At 37.0% G+C, this 18,985-nt stretch overlaps 1 protein-coding gene across 6 annotated transcripts in view; it reads left to right on the forward strand.

Annotated features, from left to right (window-relative positions):
• SOX5 (SRY-box transcription factor 5) overlaps nt 1-18,985 on the forward strand; it is a 907,668-nt gene that overhangs the window by 821 nt on the left and 887,862 nt on the right. The window lies entirely within an intron of this gene.

The raw sequence follows: 18,985 nt of genomic DNA on the forward strand, positions 1-18,985 counted from the left end.
CGGCTCGAGACTTGAAATGGCCCTGTCATCCTCGGGGGGCGCCTGTCCGGGGGTGGGGGGCTGGAGTGTGCGCTTGGACCCAGTTCAGGAAATGGGATAACTTTATATTTTTGTTGGGGAGCCTGCGTGCTATTGCCGGTATTGTTTTGTAAGTGGTGGCGGTGGAGGTGGTGATGAGAGATGAGGGCGGGAGTGCAAGGAAAATCCTAGGCTCGTCTTTGCACCTCGGCTAACGCCAAACGACAGATCCTAAAAGTTGGACAAAGCCCCTTACCCTTCCGAGAATGTAAACGCGACCCTCAACTCACCCCACAACCTTAATATTCTCCCTTTTCGTCTTTTTGTTTCGCTTTCTGCAATCCCTCTCCCTACTCTCCCTCCCGCCCAGAATTTCGGAAACAAGTCTCATCCTTTAGGATTCTAGGGATTTCAGAAACCGGAAGCTTTAATTTTAATTGTAACTACTTTTCCCCTTCCCCACGCAGTGTACGAAGTGAAGGCCACTCACGTGTTGTGTCACTTTAAGCGCAGGTTTGGTAAATTTCGCTTGCACTTTGGGGCTACAGTAATAAACAAGGAAAAGAGATTATACGAGTTAAAATCAAATTGGATTTGGAAATGTTTCCATTTGATAGCAGCAGTTTCTTGCTTATCGATCTGCTGGCATCGGAAGCACTATTTACATAATAGTAATTTTCCTTACACTTTGCAAAGCGAATATATTAATAAATCGTTTAACCCTGATGAATAGCTGAAGATATTGGTCTCTGTGACTAAATTCAGTGTGGTGAATGTGAATTCATTTCAATGTCTTTCCTTCTCAACTAAAGCAGGTCAAAAGGAGGAATTCTGTGGACATGCGGTGTGATATTCTCAGTGTCAGCCAACCCAGGTACTCTGGGTGGCAGTCAACTGTACTTTTTCAGAAAAGTTTAGGAATTTGTTCTATCCCAGTTGAGATCCTCACAATATCCAGATATCCAAAGTAGTTAGTCAAGAAAGGCATGAGTGGATTTCCCCAGAGGCTGACTTCAGGCTCAGCACAGTTCTTTAGTCGAAGGCAAGACCAAGGGAGATCTGTGGGATTTTTGGGTAATAAGTGTGGGAATCTGCAAAGGGACTAGACAGAGTGATTTGTTTCCTTGATGCTCATAAATAATGTCCCTTAGTATCCTTAAAAAAAACTTCACACAAACAAAATAGGCCAATGAAGTAGGCGCGTGGGAGATTCCAGGCAATGGACATTTCAATCAGAAAAGCCAGAGCAGAGTTTTTGATCAGGATTACAAGAGCGAGGCTCGATTGCCAAGAGTGATTAGGTTAAGGGCCAGATGGTTTTAAAGTATATGGAAATGTTTTTTAAGTTTGACTTTTATAGATTTTAAAAGGAAGACGATTTCTTAGAGACTTTACAGAACTGCTAAATTTTGATCTGTCTAATTTTGAAGGAATTCAGCTGTATGTGAACTGCTGTGAGCCTTGATAGGGAAGGAATCTGGTTTCAAATGCAGCTACATGTGACAAAGTTTCTGAGGGTGCTTCTTCCTGATTTAAATATAGCTCCAAGACTGAAGCCTAGATAAATTCAGCTACAATGATTTAAAATCATAAGTACTTACACTGAAAGTTCTCTGAGGCATTGTGCAAAGTTCTCCTGCAAATTATGTCATCAACTGTTTATTCCTCAGAACTATCCAAGATAAAAATCATAAGCATCACTTAAAACTGATGCAATACAGCCTGAAATCCTCAAACTGGTAGGGATTGCTTTTGTTTGCCTAAAAGGTAAATCTTTCATCACATGAGTTGTTTAAAAACATTTAATTGTGGGGGTGGGAAGGGATGTGCATAATTATTTAGTTATTTGTGTTAATTATATAGTAGCATACTCTCTTGAAATTCTTTTCTTTTTCTTTCCAGTGGTCTTCTAACAACCTTATGCATGCAGAATTTAATAAAGTTTTTTGTGTGCTTATGAGTTTTTAAAAAATCTCTTTTTGTAGCCTTTTCGAATGGGCAGCATTGAACCAATCTGACATGGACTTGAAAGAGTAGACTCTTAATGTATGTAAAAAGAGCTTCAACTCTTAATACAGAAACCCCGTACTAGTTTTGTTGTTGAGTTTGAACAGTTGTGGTTGAATGCCACATTATATACAGGATTCAAAACTCTCAAAGGTATTTGGTAAATAACCGGGCATTTGAGATCCAGTGGTTATTTCAAATTAACTTAGTGCTGTACATGTAAATGCACATCCTGTTTAGACTGACACATGGTTTTGTAAAAGGAAAAAATAAATATACGCTTATAAAGATGTTATCTGTTGAGTATATGGAGTAAATAGTAAATAACAAAAAAGTAAAAAAAGTGAAGTTTATCTTCAGGTATGATGGCTTTTTGTGTGTGTGTGTCCTTGTTGGGGTTAGGCTAGTACTATAGAGTTTAAAATTTCATTTTCCAGTTAAAAGAATAAATTTGAATGTTTGAATCATTTTTTTATAAAACAAATGAAAAATATGATTAAAAGAATGTTCTGTTTTCTTGAAAAAGCTCCATTCTTTTACTGAGTGATAGGCAATCATTATTTTGAAGGTGTGTTCAGATTATATAAAAAAGATATACAGGGCAGGATAAAACTTGTTTTTAGTAGTATAAAATACACTAGATTTCAAATAATTTAAAGTTCCAATGTTGAACACTATTTAGGTTTCTAGCAGGTAAAATTGTTGGATACGACTGATTGGCATAACCTGGATGATTCACCCAATATCAAATCACCTCCAGTGGTAGAAAATGCTATAATTAGAGTTTTGAGAATAACCTGGGAAATGTATTTATCTAGACCTGAAGTTAATGCATTTCCTCACACTTTCATCACAATTTTTTAGCCTGAGAAATGTAGGTTTATTTTAAAGGCAAGGAAAGTGCTTGGCTGTTGTTTCAAATAAACTATATCCTGAACTTAGATTTGTAGATAGTTATTAAAATATAAGTGCAGTTTTGTTCCAAACATTGTTTTAAAACACCCGTTTGTAAATTGTCTACATTTGGTTTTCATATGTTAATGATTTGGGATCTGAAACTTCTTTCAGAAAGGCATTTTGGTTTATCTTTAAAAACACTACACAAAACTGTCTAAACAACTCTGTAAATAAACTGTTCCAAATGCCTCAATCTGATGAATGAATTAAAGAATTTTAGTTCTTAATCCAATTATGATCAGTATTGTTATTCTATTTCCCATTTGGGCGAGTTTGGGGAGTGGGAATGGTTAATGATTCTCAAATGTTATTGGTATCTTGCTGTTTATTTTCTGTGTGATGTAACGTAAATAATTACTCATACTTAACATTTAGGAGAAGGATTTTAACACAGGGAAGTTATTTAATGATCTTTAATTAAACCTAGAATTTATTTGCATGAAAAATTGTTCTTAATGGGAGAGTAAAGTGAAATTTTTAAGAATATAAAACAAGGATCTAACCTTTTACTTAAACATTATGAATTTTTATGTTTAAAGGCGAAGGAATGGAGCGCTTGAGTCTCAGTAGTAGGGCAGACACTCAGGAACTTTTAGTCACTTTTAGCTGGGCCGTATTGGGGCATTCCCATGTTACTATTTAATAAACCTTACTATATTCAATTTTCTTTTCTTTAAAATTAAGAGGAATATGCATTTTTGGTTGTTTCCTCTAAAGCCCCATTCCTTTGGCTGTCTACATGGGTGCTTTCAAATGCTCTCCTGATCTGGGAGGGGTCTGATCTTTACCATGGGCCCTTGAAAACAGCGCAGTTTGCTTTGATGGACCCTTCTGAATTTCTGCCCTGTTTGCTCAGTTTAACCTCTGGCTCTGAAATTACTTAATTCAAAGGAGTTAATAACTTATTATGGCTTAATTCTCTTACTTGTTATTATTATTATTGCAGTTTATTAAGACCATCTAATTTCTTAGAGATAGACTTGTGGAGATTTTAAGTATCAAGCAAAGCTTCTGGGAAGAAATATTTATGAACATAGGGAGTTTTCTTCACTACCATTCAAATCATACCTTATAGTCAAGTAATTATTCTACTTACAGGTAAGGATGACATTCAGTAGGGGCAGCATATTGATAAAGTTAGAGAGAAAATGAATGCATTTAAAGAATACATTGAATAACTACCCTTTAAAAATTGAGCCTTCAAAAATCACCCAGGAAAAAAAAATGTATTTCCAGGAGTGGTGGTGGTGGTATTGAATTCTACAGGTGTAGGATCATTCTTTATTGGTTAAAGTTCATTATAAGTTAAAACAAACAAACAAACAAAAATCTGATTATATCTTTGCTGCTCAGTTACTCATCGTTTAGTTACTTCATGATTATATGATATCACATCTCCAAAGGAGACAAATAATGCAACAGTCAACGGGATGAGAGGGCTCTGGTTTGACTTCCACTTGACATTCACTAGAAACTCAGGTATTGCTCTGTCACTACAGCACCAGGAAAGAACCAAGATGTGAAAGAGGCAATCCCTTTAGCCTTTGGAGCTTCTCAGTTTAGGTCTATTTATAATTCTCCAAGACTTCACTTGGAGTTCTGAACATTCAGTGCTCTACTGCTTTACTTAACCTCTAAAGCTGGAGATTGTGATGCTTTTTCTTATGGAGATATGCATAGATTACACTAGATACTGTGTCAGATTCCTAGCAGGGTCTGTCATGAACTAGGTGTTCAGTAAATGTTAACTACACTCTTCTCTCGCTCCAGTCAAGTCTTTTTCATCATTAATAATGTTTGAAGCTTCATTCTGTACTTGCTTTGAATATTTTTGAGACCAAGAAGAAAAATATATCACTTTCTTGAGGCTGAGATCAACACTTTAAAATAGTGATTCAGTTAACATCTATATATGATCTCTGACAATGTGCTTTTATTTGGTGCAAGTGTGAATTCTATCTTTTATTCATATAAGTGTTCCTTCAGTAATTAACATTTTATCCTACATAAAATGTAAAGTCAAACAAAAACCTTAAGACCTAATTATAGATCTGTCTTCTTGTTATCCTTTTTGATTTCCCATTGCAGATATAAACTAGTGAAATTTTACTGTGATTTTGTCCATTAATAGTTGTCCGCCTCTGGGTTATATTAAGTTATAGTACATGTGGATATAGAAAAAAATCCCACTTGGAAAAAGAAATAAATCTGACTTTGCGATACTTTGTCCTATGGAATCAACAGTTCCTTCACAGAGGTTTGTTTAAATAGGGGGAAAGGAGAAAGACACAATAAACATATCATTGCCTGTTTGAAGAGATGATGTATAGTAATAACATGGAGAAATTAGTGGTTGTTTTCTATTCTCAATGATACAGAGAATTTCTCTGTAAGTATAACTGACCGAAAATAAAGGAAAGGCTTTTTTGAAAAGCAAATGAATGACTTGGTGTTAACATTAATTTGGGTCCCTCAAGAAGAAGATGCCAAGCTGTAATTAGACAAGTAAGACATTTATTGGAGGCAATAGCAGAAGGCTAGGATGGCCTTCGACATTCTTCCAGGTGTGGCATTTATGCAAGGAGACACGGAAGGAAGGAGGACTGAGTAGGAAGAAGCTGACTATAGCACAGTCCAAGAAAGTTTTGGTGAGGCAGATGAAGGACAACAGTTGGAGGAGTCCTTTGTCTCCAAGGAATGGCCTCCATTTTCACCCCCACTGTGCTCAGTCATCAGATAAAAGCAGGATCCTGGAAGCCTGGCCTTGGTGCACAAATGATGCTAGACAGAAGGGCAGCAGGTGGGGTGTACTGTGTCCACTAGATTCTCAAAATAGGAGATTTGAGTGGTAAAGTTGTTGTCTGGCAGTATTGCCCAGGAGTTAGTAGCAGACACTCTGGTCAGGTGGACCTATCACTGAAAAAAGACCTGGAATTTTTTTTGTTTTTGTTTTTAGCTCTCTGATGCTTTATTTTCCTTCACCGTAAAATGAGCACAATGATAGTATCACCTCAGAGAGTCTTAGTCAAGATTAAATGAGGTTATATGAGATTATATATAAATCTACAGTACTGTTTATAGCACAGAGGGCATGCTCAATATATGTTGCATTCTTTTTAATGTACTCATAAAATGCAACTGAGAATAGCTGAATTGGATCAGGTGATTGTAAATATCTTTAAACAATAGATAGTTCATGTATTTACAAGGCATTGTTTCTGCAAGCAAATAGCCTTAGTGTTTACCTTTTTTAAAAGAGCGCAGTTAATTTCTTATGCTTCAATCCTTATTTTTAGCAGATTATAAAGTATACAACAGAAAGACCAACTGACCTTGACCATCTTCAGGTAATTTGCCTTAAACCATGAGGTAGACAGTACGCGCTCTTCATTTTCTTACTCCTCTAGGCTTCCTATTCAGTTGAGAAGCAACCTGCACTGTAAGTCTGCATTTTATCTTGAGCCTCAAACACCTTGTGAGAGTCTTTGCTCCCCTATGTTACTGTTCCTAAACCAACTTGCCGCACCACAAAGCACTGAACTCAAGTGGCCCTCAGCGCGAGCTCCTGCTGTGATGAGTCACAGAGCTACCAGCACTTTGTTGCGTTAGATTTGATCACTGCCATGAGCAGTCCTTCGATTGTCAGCTAAGAGACCCTTCAGGGAGTTGTCCCTTAATAGAAAGTCTCTTTTCTTCCCTTCTGTTGTAACTTTAAATTAAAAGAAACTGTAGAGGAGCTGGTGGCATTGCAGCAGTTCATTCTTCTACCCACTGGGAGAACAACATCTGAGAAAAGACGTTATTGGACTGAGAATTGAGTTGTTGCTATTTTTCCAGGGCCAGCCTGGAGGGGGCAATTGCAGTGGAGAATGAAGACCATGCCATTTAGACTCAGACTGGTTCTCGGTAATGTAACGGAGAGAAATCCTTCTGTGCAGACTAGGAAGCATTTTTTGGGATATAAGACATTGATGTAGCATGCCAGTTTCAAGTGGGATTCATGAGGCCACTGGTTTTTTGCCCCTGTTTTTTAGGTGGTTCTGTGTGTTGTACTGTGGGAAACTGGCACCGGGACAACTTCAGAATTCAAGGAGGACGGGAGGCAGGAAAAGAGAGCTAATTTTTGACACATTCCTCAGACAAGTGACCCCTCTGGGGAATCTCTGCCCAGGATAAAGACTGCTTACTGTGAGGCTTCTGGCATACTTTTCCCCAAATAGTGAGTGCTGGTTATTTCAATGTCTCTAGTTAAAAAAGCTGACGAACTTAACATTTATGAGAAAAAAAAAAAAAAAAAAAGATGTTAGTGCTTTTGACATGTCTCCTAAATGGTGTTTCTCATTAAACTTCTGATTTAATTCTCTGCTGAGCCAGGTTTTATATCCCCTGTACGGTAGTTGTTTGTCCATTACCATTCTGGGTTAAGGCCTGCCCTCAAATCTGATGTCTGCTGAGATTTCCTGGTGTAATTCGTGGCTACTGAAAGCTGAAGTTGTTTGATGGGTAGTATCAGGAGCTGACTGAGGTTTGCATGTAAATTCTTACGATGCCTGGTGTTATTGTGCAGTATTGGCAGGCTGTCGTATGTGTCTGGCACAGTGAGTCTCATTTACTCTTGCACTAGGTATTACTTTTGAACAAGTGCGTACTATTTCTTATAATTATGTCTTGACTTTTCTTACTTCGCTCTCTCAGCCTCATCTCCATCATACCTTCACTATTAATAGAATAGTAGTGTCTTTCCTACATTAAATCAGGAAACAACATGATAATTTTCATGCACACCAAACAAACAAATTTATCACTATGTAAGGAAGCTTATTGGGCCCATTATTTATTTCTAGGGCCTTCCTCAGCGCCCCCCCCAAAATGCTCTTCCTTCCCCGCCTTCCTTGCCCTATCACTGCTTATTAAAACCTTTCTCTTACCGTGAGGTCTTTATTCTCATGGGACTATATATCACTCTGCATTGTGTTAATCTCACTGGATGAAGTGAGAAGTGGAAAGTGTGCTAAATACATTGCTGCCTAGTTTGAAAGCAGCAATAGGTTGACAAAACATTTAGAAGATAAGCTCCCTGAGGATACTGTTATATCTCTAGCACAACCATGATGCCTGAAACAGGGCAGTAATGGAATAAATGATTACTGAGCCAACATATCTTGCAAACCAAGCTTCATTTTTATTCAAAGCAGCCCTGCATGATGGGAAAGTGGGAAAACTAACAGCAGTTGAGCATAGACTACATTCCAGGCACCATGCTAGGTGCTTTACATGGATAATCTCATTTAATCCTCACAGCCCACCAATTAGATGAGTTATCACCTTTCCACAGGTGGGTAGACAAACTCCAGTGGATCAAGTGCTTGCTCATTTTCCTCAGCTAATGAACAGGAGAATCATTGCTTAGATTTGAGTCTTTTTGACTCTACCATTTGATCTTTTTCTGTCACGCTGTGACCAAGATACTAGTGTGGGGTTCCTGTCCATAAAACAGGAGCGCTAACCATATCTTCCTGTGTACCACAGGGGATAGTTAGGAGGAACTGGTGAGAAGTGGTCACTGAATATGATGCCTGAGCTGTAATTTCTAAAAGTTGTTTATTATGATCAAGTAACTGCTGATCCATTTATTAATCAAAAACAATATTTGTTGAACACATGATGCATGTTGCTTAAACTTTACTTATGGGAAATATTTTCTGATGTGAAGTAGAGATTCTGAGTACATAAAAACTAACATTAAGGAAATTATAGAATGGTGTTTCTCAAAGATGATCTCCTAACCACCTCGTTGAAAACCATCTGGGATATTTTTAAAAAACCTATTTCTCTGGCCTGGCCCAGACTTGGGGAACCTGAATTTGTAGTTGAAGCCCTGTAACCCTGCATTTTTAACACCATATCTTGCAGTTCTTTTGCACATAAAAGTTTGAGAACCAGTGATAAAAATTTTTATTGATTTATTTTGGTAGTAAGTTATATGGTATGTGGAATTAAAGTAAGATGCTGAAGGAATAGTGGCAGTGCCAAGATAAAGTACTACTGATTGTTGGATTGCTAGAAAGACTTTTGATGATGAGGTTTTAGGAGTTTTGAAGTAAAATTTAAAGAACCTTTAGTAAATTTGAGTATATAGAACATTAGCATACTCAAAGTCAGGAGTGAGGGGAACTGACACAAAATGGGTTTCGGTCGGGGGAAGGGTGGCAGTTACGTGCATTCTAGGCTTGGAGAGAACTTTGTAACAGGACAAATCTAAGGTGGCTAAGTAAACTGAAGACCAGAGGTTGATTTATTTATCCAGCTCTGTATCCCAAATACTTAGAATAGTATCTGGAGCATAGTAGGTGCTTAAAGACTTTTGTTTAACCAATGAGTAAAAATAGAGTATAATATGTGGAAAATTAGATTAGAATAGTTTGATTATGATTATTGTGGATAAAGAAGTTGAGAAAGAGTATGCTGAAAAGGAATCACAGTGAGATAAGACAAAGACAAGGCTTTAATTAGATGAATATGACGCTTACAGGAAAGTGCCTTCAAACATACAAATAATGCAAAAACAAACCTGAGGTTTATATGGGATCAAACCATCAGCTACCGTTTGTGTGTATTGTCTTGGGAACAGCAATTACTACATGAAGACAGGAATGGAGTCTATTTTGTTCTTCATATGATCGTAGTACTCAATAAATATTTATTGAATAAATGAAAAGATATTCACATGGACTGGGAAAAAAGCTTTCAAATGATAAAAAATATCTTAGAGAAAAAGTTTTTTTACAAATGCTAACCACTTGATTGGTGATCATGGAAATAGCAAATCTTCATAAAACTTCATGTTCTTAGTTTATTTAGAGTTTAGTAAAGTTTCCATCTGATTGTTTACCTGTCACCAAGCAGTACTTTGCTGCTAATGCCACTTTCATTTTACTGTTTCAGAAATCCACATGGTGCCTACATAGTGCCTTGCCAATATTAGCTGTTTAATAAGTATCTGCTGGATAGTTCAATCAGCATATGTAGAGTTTTGACTTGAGCCTGGGTGTGTGTGTGTGTGTGTGTGTGTGTGTGTGTGTGTGTGTGTGTGTGTGTGTGTGTGTGTGTGTGGGGTGGGGATGGGGTGTGGTGGGGAATTGAAAGCGACCAAGAGAGTTGGCCTCATTCACTTCAAATTCCCAGAGTGTCATGTGATCTAGGGACCTTTAAGTAGGCAGACTTCTCATACGGTTTGAGGCCTGGTCATTGGAATGTTGAGGGGAAGGATGTTTGCTAAGGTAATGACTGCAAAGGTGGGTTCAGAATTGTTAGAAAAGGCAACCATTCATTTGTTCTGGAAAGTCAGGCTATAAAATGTACTTGGGGAAAAAGGTAAAAAGTAATTCTAAACCTAACAGGAGTTGCAGTAGAAAAATGACTCTAATTCAAGCAGTTTAATGTTAACATCAATGCATGTCTCATGGCTCAAGCCCCGCATACTGCTTTGGAAATAAAAGGAGATTGTGTAAAGAATTAGCAATACAAGGCATTTTTAAGTGCTTTATTGCAGAGGCCTGTGATACCCTGTGAAATCTATGCAGCCTCTTTCTTCCTGCTGTGCTTAATTTCAGAATCTGATGCTATTACCTATCCTTGGAGAAAAAAAAAAATCACTCTCTGTTAACTCTTAACATCCAAGTTCAGCATTGCATTTGCTTCCCACATAATCTTTCTGACATTTCTTGGGAAGAGCGAAGTGGTGTATTAAGCTACAGAGCGTTTGCCTCCAAGTTTAGTATCTAGGATTATTTCTGGGCATTAGAATAATTGGCAAGTTGGAAATATATTTTGGAAGTGTAACTTTAGAAATGACTTAAATAGTTTGAAGAATAAGGTCTCTGAAAGAATTGTGCCAAGATTATGTTTGGCATGAATCCAGATCAAAAGTCAGAACAAGAGTTAACTCTTTGCAGTAAGTGGCTATCTTCTTGTGACATGAAGACATGCCCGCCAAAAATAAATTCATGGCATGCCATCACTGTGCCCCTTCTGCTTAGCTTGAAGGGATAGTTGTCATTGTTTGATAGATTACTATTGCCAGGCATTGTGGTAAGCAGTTTCTTTTTATTTTTATTGATTCTTTCCAGTAACTCTTTGATATAGATACAAATGTTGCCTCATTATACAGATAAGGAAATCGAACTTGCCCAAGGTAGCATAGCTGGTAAGTGGTGGAGCTGAGACTTGAACCTACAGTGGTCTGATTCTGAAGACTGGGCTCTTACGTTGTAATATAGGAAGTATGTTTTAATTCCTGTTGAGTCATCTCTTAGAATGACACTTGTATTTTTCCTTTTCTTTATCAGTGAACTTTTACCACTCTAGGACAGCCTCTTTTCAGCTTATTTCTGGATTATTGCAAAGTTCCTCAAACTAGGATCTCTTTTTACAATTTGCTCTATTTACCGCTGTCAGGTCAAGCTTCCTGACATTCTATTTGGATCATGTTGCCCCTTTCTCAAAAATTCAGAGACTGTGAGAACCACACACAGATGGGACTTAGACTCTTAAATCTGTTTTTTAAGGTCCTTATAATCTATCTCCAAGTCTTATATGTTTTCTGGATCATATTTTAAACCTTCACTTTGAGAACGATTTGCTTCTGATCTGGATTCACGGAACACAATTTCCCAGGTGACTCCAAAACTGTTTGCAACATGTCAGCCTTATCAACTGTTCTCAGAATGCTCAGGCCAGAGACCATTGGCATTGCATAAAAAGCCATTGCTCACACTTGAACCCTGTCTGACTCAGGGAATTCTTCCAGAGTTGCTTTTTCTGTCTACTTCAAACCTCCCCATCAATTGACTTTTCTTGGTTCCCAATCCACTTGACTCTGTGTTTTGGTTTTCCCTCTTTGTTTTGTCTCTTCATTCATTCAATGACCAACAAAAATTTATTGAGCACCTTACAGGAGCCAGATACCCTGTTAACTGCCAGAGAGTCAATAATGTGTGGAACAGGCATACACATTGTACACAAGGATTTAAAGTTTATTAGGGAAGATTAACTTTAACCAAACAATTACCTGCAACTATATTTCACAGAAGTATATACAACATATAGGAAAAGTGTATGATATATTTTGAGGAGGCAGTCAGAAGAGGCAGCCAAGAGGAAGTCACATTTGACAGATGGTTAATGAGGTAAAGAGGGCAAGAGAAAAAACATTTGAGACATAGGGAGTAGCATTTGTAAAGGTTCCAAAGAGAGAGAGAGAGAAGGGCTTGTTCTTGGAATTAGTAGGCCAGCATAGCTGGAGCAGAGCGATTGGGAAATGGAGATAGATTAGGGTATAGAGGTAGGCTGAGATCAGATCATTAAGCCTTAAGGGCCATGTTAGAGAGTTGAGTCTTCATAATAAGGGTGACAAGAAACCCGCTGAATAGTTTTAAGCAAGGGGCTAATAAAATCTATGGCTGTAACATGTAGGTAAAATTTAAGAGTGGCAGGAATGAATTTGGGCAGGCTAATTAGGAGGCTGTTGAAGTGATTCAGGCAAGAGACAGAAGATGGCTTGGGTTTTGGACTATAGCAGTAGTGTTAGAGATGGAGGTAAGAAGGATTTAGAAGCAAACAAATATAGAGGGATAATTGTCCAGTTTCAGGTGCTTTGTAACGCCCCCGTCCCCGCAATTCTTATTCTACCAACCTAATTCCCTGTGGTGATTACCCATTGTTCTCATGTTTCATAGGTTCAGGAAAGAGATGCATAAGTCCTTACCTCTGCCAGGAACTGTGTCGTCTGGACCTGGACCTGCTTTAGCCCTTGTGTATGTTGGCAGAGAAATTTGACACAAAACATGTAGTACCTCCAGTCTCTACATATATTTGCCTTCAGATTTCTATGTCTTCCTTTTGTATATATCATCTCTTCATATCGATTTTAATTAAAATTTTACTTTTTCACGGTATCCTCACAATATGCTGACCAAAGATCTCTCCTTCTGATCTTATGATATTTGTACCTATAACCACTTTTCTGGCTCTAACTTTATATTGTACCATATTATAAGCATGTTGTGAACATGTCTTGTCTTTTGAGAGATATTATGAGTTCATGCCTAATAATGTGAATGCTCAGTAAAATATCTACGCCTTATTTTTCAGTAGTTCAACGTTATACTCCTATTTTGGGTTATCATTTACCTCATTCTAAGTGGACAATATATGTAACATCGCCCAGTCTGTGATTCCTTATCTGCAGAATGGGGATAATTGTATTTACCTAGTTAATGAGCTCTACCATATGATGACATTTTATGGTTATAAATGTTATTCTTTGAAATCAGGAACCTGTATCTTATTACAACTTTGGTCTACTGGGAGCTCAGTAAATATTTATTGAATTCAGATTTGAATTTAAGCATCATTTCCGCTGGAGGATATAAATATAAACAAATCTTTGTTCTTGTCTGCAAGAACCTGGATTTGATAGGGGAGCTAGTAAAATAAACTGGTAATTATATATCAGTGTGATAGGTATAGTGATAGAGTATTTCGAGAGCACAGAAGAGAAGTTGGGGAAGATTTTCTAAATATATGAGCTGAGTATTTTATTAATCATTAAATACCCATGAAAATGATGTGTATACGTCGTATAAAACTCAAAGCTATGTAATAAAGTAGCACTCCTGTCTCACTCCTAGTTGTGCCTGCTCCATTCCTACCACTTTCAACTTTGTACTTCTAAGTAAAATAAAATTACTAATATTTAAAAGAAATGTTAGTTATCAATTGGTAACTACTGTTTTGCTTTGTTATACTATTCTTCCCCTAGCCATACTTCCTAAAAACACATATATTCCTTTTCCTGTTGTCCCAATATAATTTCATGATTTTTTTTTTTTTTGTGGTGGTGGGGTGGGGTAGTAGAGTAAATCAATTCATTAAACACAGTTACTTTGACTATGTAAATGTTGTTTATTGCTGAGAATATTATGTATTGATTACTTTTACTTTGTATACAACTTATTTGGTTTTCCTGGAGTTAATAATGGCCTGTGTTCAAACCTACAAGTTTTACTGGAAGTGCTCACTGTTTTCTGTAATTCCTGAATCAAGGCTTAAAATGGATGAGTGGCATATCCAGGACAGCCTCGGGGGCGGTCAGCCCTGGTGAGAAGGACCATTTTCTTACTGATATAATTTAGAATTGTTGGACCAGATGATAATAAGAGGCCTACTGACTTTTAGTTATATTATGCTTCTTAAAATTTCTGCAACATTGCACCCCCTTATTGCCTCACTTGGGCCCACTGCTCCCACCAACCTGCCCTTGGTAGGGCTCTGAGTTAAGCTAAATAGGACAGAGGGTGGTGCCCTGAGAAGGGAGGAGGGTATTCAAAGCAGATGGGGCGACATGAGTTAAAGACAGGGAAGTGAAAAGTAGAATGATGTGTTCATGAAATTACAGAGAATTTGGTGTTGATAGAACATAAAGTTGATGATAGGGAGCAGCTGAGATGAAGCTGTGATGTTTGGCAGTGGTCAGATCAAGGTGATCTTTATATCATAGACTCATATGCATCAGATTCTATCTTGTAGGCCATGGGAATGTTATCGTGCTGAGTAACATGGTCTGCTTTGCTTGTAAATGAACTAATGACACATTAGCCAAAAAATGGAATACTGGCTCCTTAGGTCAGCAGTCAAAATGCTGTCTTTGCAAATTTGGTGACAAATTAATACTTTAGGGGTGCCCATCAGTAAAATTTTTAGATTGCACAATCCTCCAGAATGTATGAACACACACATTCATAATTTATGTACATGTGTTGTACTTTAGCTAATATTCAGGGCACAGTAAAGACTTAGAACAAGGTTCAGGCTAAGTTATAATAGAAGTAACAGTGGTAGTACATCAGAGTTCCCTGGAGACCAACTTTGACATGTAGATTTGCATGCACTGGGTTTGGTTTATTGGGAGGGCTCTTGGGGATAACACCTGCGAGGGGCTGAGAGAAGCAGGATGGGATGAAGGAGACGTTAATTGTGATACAGCTGACAGTTCAGCTAACTTATGGGAGGCTCCAGAACTGGACGGCTCCTCAGAGATGTCATAAACTGCGGCAAAGGGACCAGGCACCTGCTTTGTAACCTTATATTCGTGTTGGACGTGATCCATCCCTGGGGAGGGTGTAGAACTTTGGATGAGGGCAATTCTTGGGAAGGGTAGATGTGAGCCTTCAGCAGCCAACATGCCTGGCAGCTGGAAAATGAGTGCCACGAGTAGCACACCACAACATCCACTTTTCCTTTGAATTCTCCTAGATTTTCCTTGAACTATGGCTGATAAAAAGCTAGCAACGGATCAAAGAGATACAATTCTGCCATTTTCCCATGTTCACTTATATTTGCATTATTAATATTATTTGAAAATCCCTAGTTTTTTGTTTTGTTTTCTAGGAAATATTTTTTAAACCACTTGTTCACTTTATGAGGATTATTTAGCTAAAAATTAGACACTGTAATCCATAATCCACTTCCTCAAGCATATGAAAACTATAATGTATGGCAAAATGGTGAAGCAAAAAAAAGAGAGAGCAGGGAATTAACACTAACTCCTTACTGTTGTGAAGAGAGGGCCTCTGTGACAATATATTAGTAGTTAGATTAGAAAATAAAACCATGTGGATTATTTTTAACTTCCAGCTTTGGAGAAAATTTTTTTATGGAATGAGATCAAAGGAACATTTTAATTGGAGGTAGACAGCTGATTGGATGTAAACATATTATGATGGGGGTGTTGGTGTTGCTGTATATTGGTAAGTGGGGAGGAATTCTTGCCCAGTATGCAGACAAGAGTGTAGGCCTAGGTATTTTAGGTTCCTAGGTGGACATTTAAGTCAGTGTTCTTTCAGTTTTTTTGATCATGTATATACACACCATCAATAAAAAAGAAAATATAACCTTACTAATAGTAAATGCACAAAAATATAAACTAAAAGGGAACAAAGAATCTCTATAAAACAAGAAATGTAATTAGAAGTTATAATATTTTCTTCCAGCATGCCAATGGATTATCTTTTTCCTTTCTTTCTTTTCTTTTTTTTTTTTCCACTCACCTTGAAGACTTCTGAGCTAGATTTTAAGAGCATAAGTTATGTACTAAATGGGGAGAAAATGAGTATACTGGAGACAAATTTTGACAATTTTCTGAGTTTAATTTAGGCAACTATTTAAATGAGATAGTATGAACTCTAAGTATTAAAAAATAAATAAGGTTTTTGGATATAGTTGTAATGCTTTAAAATATTTTTAAGATCATAGAGGGAGCATGTGTGTCTGTGTATGCATGTGCGTGTTTGTCGTGTGCGTGCACTAGCCAGGGTCATGATGACTTAGCATTTCTTCCTGTTTAGCAATTCCTCATAATTAACCAAAAGGTTGGGGCCACACTGACACCATTACCCCTCTGTATATCTGGCTCTGATTTATGAGCCATATCCTGCCTTATATTTCAGAATACTTTTAAATGTTCTCTTGTTGCTTATTTTTTTTTCTGACTCATAAATTTATAAATCAGTTACATATAATTAAAAGATATCTTTATTTGTGTCACCTCAGCAATAGAGTACCTGAAAAGATAAAACCTTTCATAACTATGTTAAGTTCCTTTATGTCTTTTTGAGATTTTAAATGTTTATAAGCATTTTTCTGGCAAAACTCAGCCTGGCTTAAAAGAATTATTCCAGATTCATCTTGTGCCTGAACTTTAGATAGCTTAGCTTCCTTATTGATGTCTTTTATTTTGTTGATAAAAATTCATTTCAGTTGTGTTCTAATTTTTGTATTCAGCAGAGCTTGCTCATAAGATGTTGATTGTTTTGAATTTATTAGAAGGAAGGGGATAAATATGTTTCAAGTAGCATTATTATTACTTTTCATTACAAGTAAAATTAAAAGGTAGCTGTATTTGGAACCAGTATATAGAAATCTTAATAAAGCTATGGTAACCAAAGTTGGATTCTTAAGGAAACCTAATCACATAGTCTTAAACATAGTTCATAAATTAAAGCTAGAGTACATAATGTTAGGCCAGAGAGTATTACTCTTAAAAATAATTTAAAAAATTAAAATTATTTTTATATGTGTACAAATGATCTTTCCATTACTGAGTAAAGGATATATATTGTCTCTCAAGAAAATACTATGCCTTGATATCTTCAGGTGATTCCATTCATAATTGTTCTTAATCTCTGCAATTATTTGCATATCGATCTTAATAGTAATTTAAAATAAACAATGTTGTTGTGTTTGGCTAATCTTAACTATTACTCATTTAAAATATTTTTATTGTGAGTCTGTTTTTTGTCATGTATGACAAATCTCGAGTAATGGGGTTACAATGGTAAACAACAGAGATTTGGTCCTTGCCCTTATGGAGCTTCCGATCTACTGAGAAAGATGGAGGTTGATCAGCTAATCATTCCAAAAAATTGAGAGACTAGAGACATTCTCTTCTCTAGTGTCATTGTGACTATTGACTGGACTGTTAAATTTTTTTTTTACCACTAAAACATAGAATCTTAAATAAATAGCTACCTTAAATATTTTAGAATTTTAAACAGTGTATTTTATCAATATTTTATTGTTTAACAGTGTTATCAATTTGCCAGTCAATTGATGGATAGATAAGGCTTTAAGTATGGTTCCCCTGAGTTCTTCGTGGGGAAGTTATACCCGTGATAATATATTCTACTGGTTTTACTTTTCATCAGCTAAAAATGGCAGGAAAGCTTAAAATCATTTGGCAAGCATTCTAAAGTGCAGAATTTGTCTAGGTTTTTTAAATTTTATTATTCTAATTTTCTGAAGCTATTTGACACCTAATTTAGTGGATTTAATAAACAATTTACCCCATGCACGAGGCAGCTGCTAAGAGCAGAATGCAGCAGCTGGAAATTGTGAGGTAGAGCCACGGTGTTCCCTATCCAGGGCCTTGCATGGAATCGGGACCCTGAGGACATGAAACAGAAGATGCTAGAGGATTTGATCTTCTCCATACAGAACATCCTCTTCTACATGGCCCTGATGCGAGTCACTCCTTTTATTGTAAAGAATTTGGACAGCTTATAAGGATTGGACATCCCATGTGAGTGCATGATATGAAGAACCTGGTTACAGCTTCTACTCTGCAAATGAATCTGCAAATGAATAGATGTAAGAGACTCTGAAAGGACACAAAACTTCTACTTGTTAAGAACAAGTTTGGCTCTGGTAACTGACCTTCGGAGCTAAAATACAAAACTATTTGAGAAAAATAAAACCAATCTACCTTTATTCTGTGTAAAGCATTCAATCTAATTTCACTAAAAACATTCCTTTTTTTTTTTTTGCCCTCATGTTTCATTAGTTATATAATATTTAATGAATTTAATACAATAATAAATAGAAATGAAATAAACAGACTTGGGGTCAAGCAGACAATTAAGTGGTTAGAGTGGAAGTGTGTGGGTGTGGTCAAGCAGCCTTTTTGCCATTAGGTGTGTTTTATAGAACAAATGCAGCACATCAATTACTCTGGTGACTTGGTGAATGTAGATTGACTAAGAAAGTTGTACCTGTAGTATTAGTGATAAGGACTATGGAGTGTCTTATGGAGGAAGAGTACAGGGAGCTCTAAGGAGATATAGGTAGCCCGATTTATTCTGTAAGTCACAGAAGGCTTTTATGAGGAAGAAATATTTGGGGTGGGTTTTGAGTAGAAGTAAGGACTAACTAGGTGAATAAGTTGTGGGTGAGCACGAAGTAGAGAACAGCGTGTGCAAAGCTCTGAAGGGAGTTAAAGTTTAGAATACCGAGGAACTAAATGAAACCAGAGTAGTTGGTGCACAGACAAAAAGGATAAGAGTTATGAAGAATGAAGGTGGAGGAAGAGGCAGGACTTGTCTCATGTAGTTATATAGGTGCTGCTAAGGCTCTTGGTTTTTAGCATAAAAACAATGGTCTTTTCTAG

The sequence above is a fragment of the Pteropus medius genome, unplaced genomic scaffold (assembly GCF_902729225.1).
Source record: "Pteropus medius unplaced genomic scaffold, Ma_sr-lr_union100, whole genome shotgun sequence".
Classification (NCBI taxonomy): Eukaryota; Metazoa; Chordata; class Mammalia; order Chiroptera; family Pteropodidae; genus Pteropus; species Pteropus medius.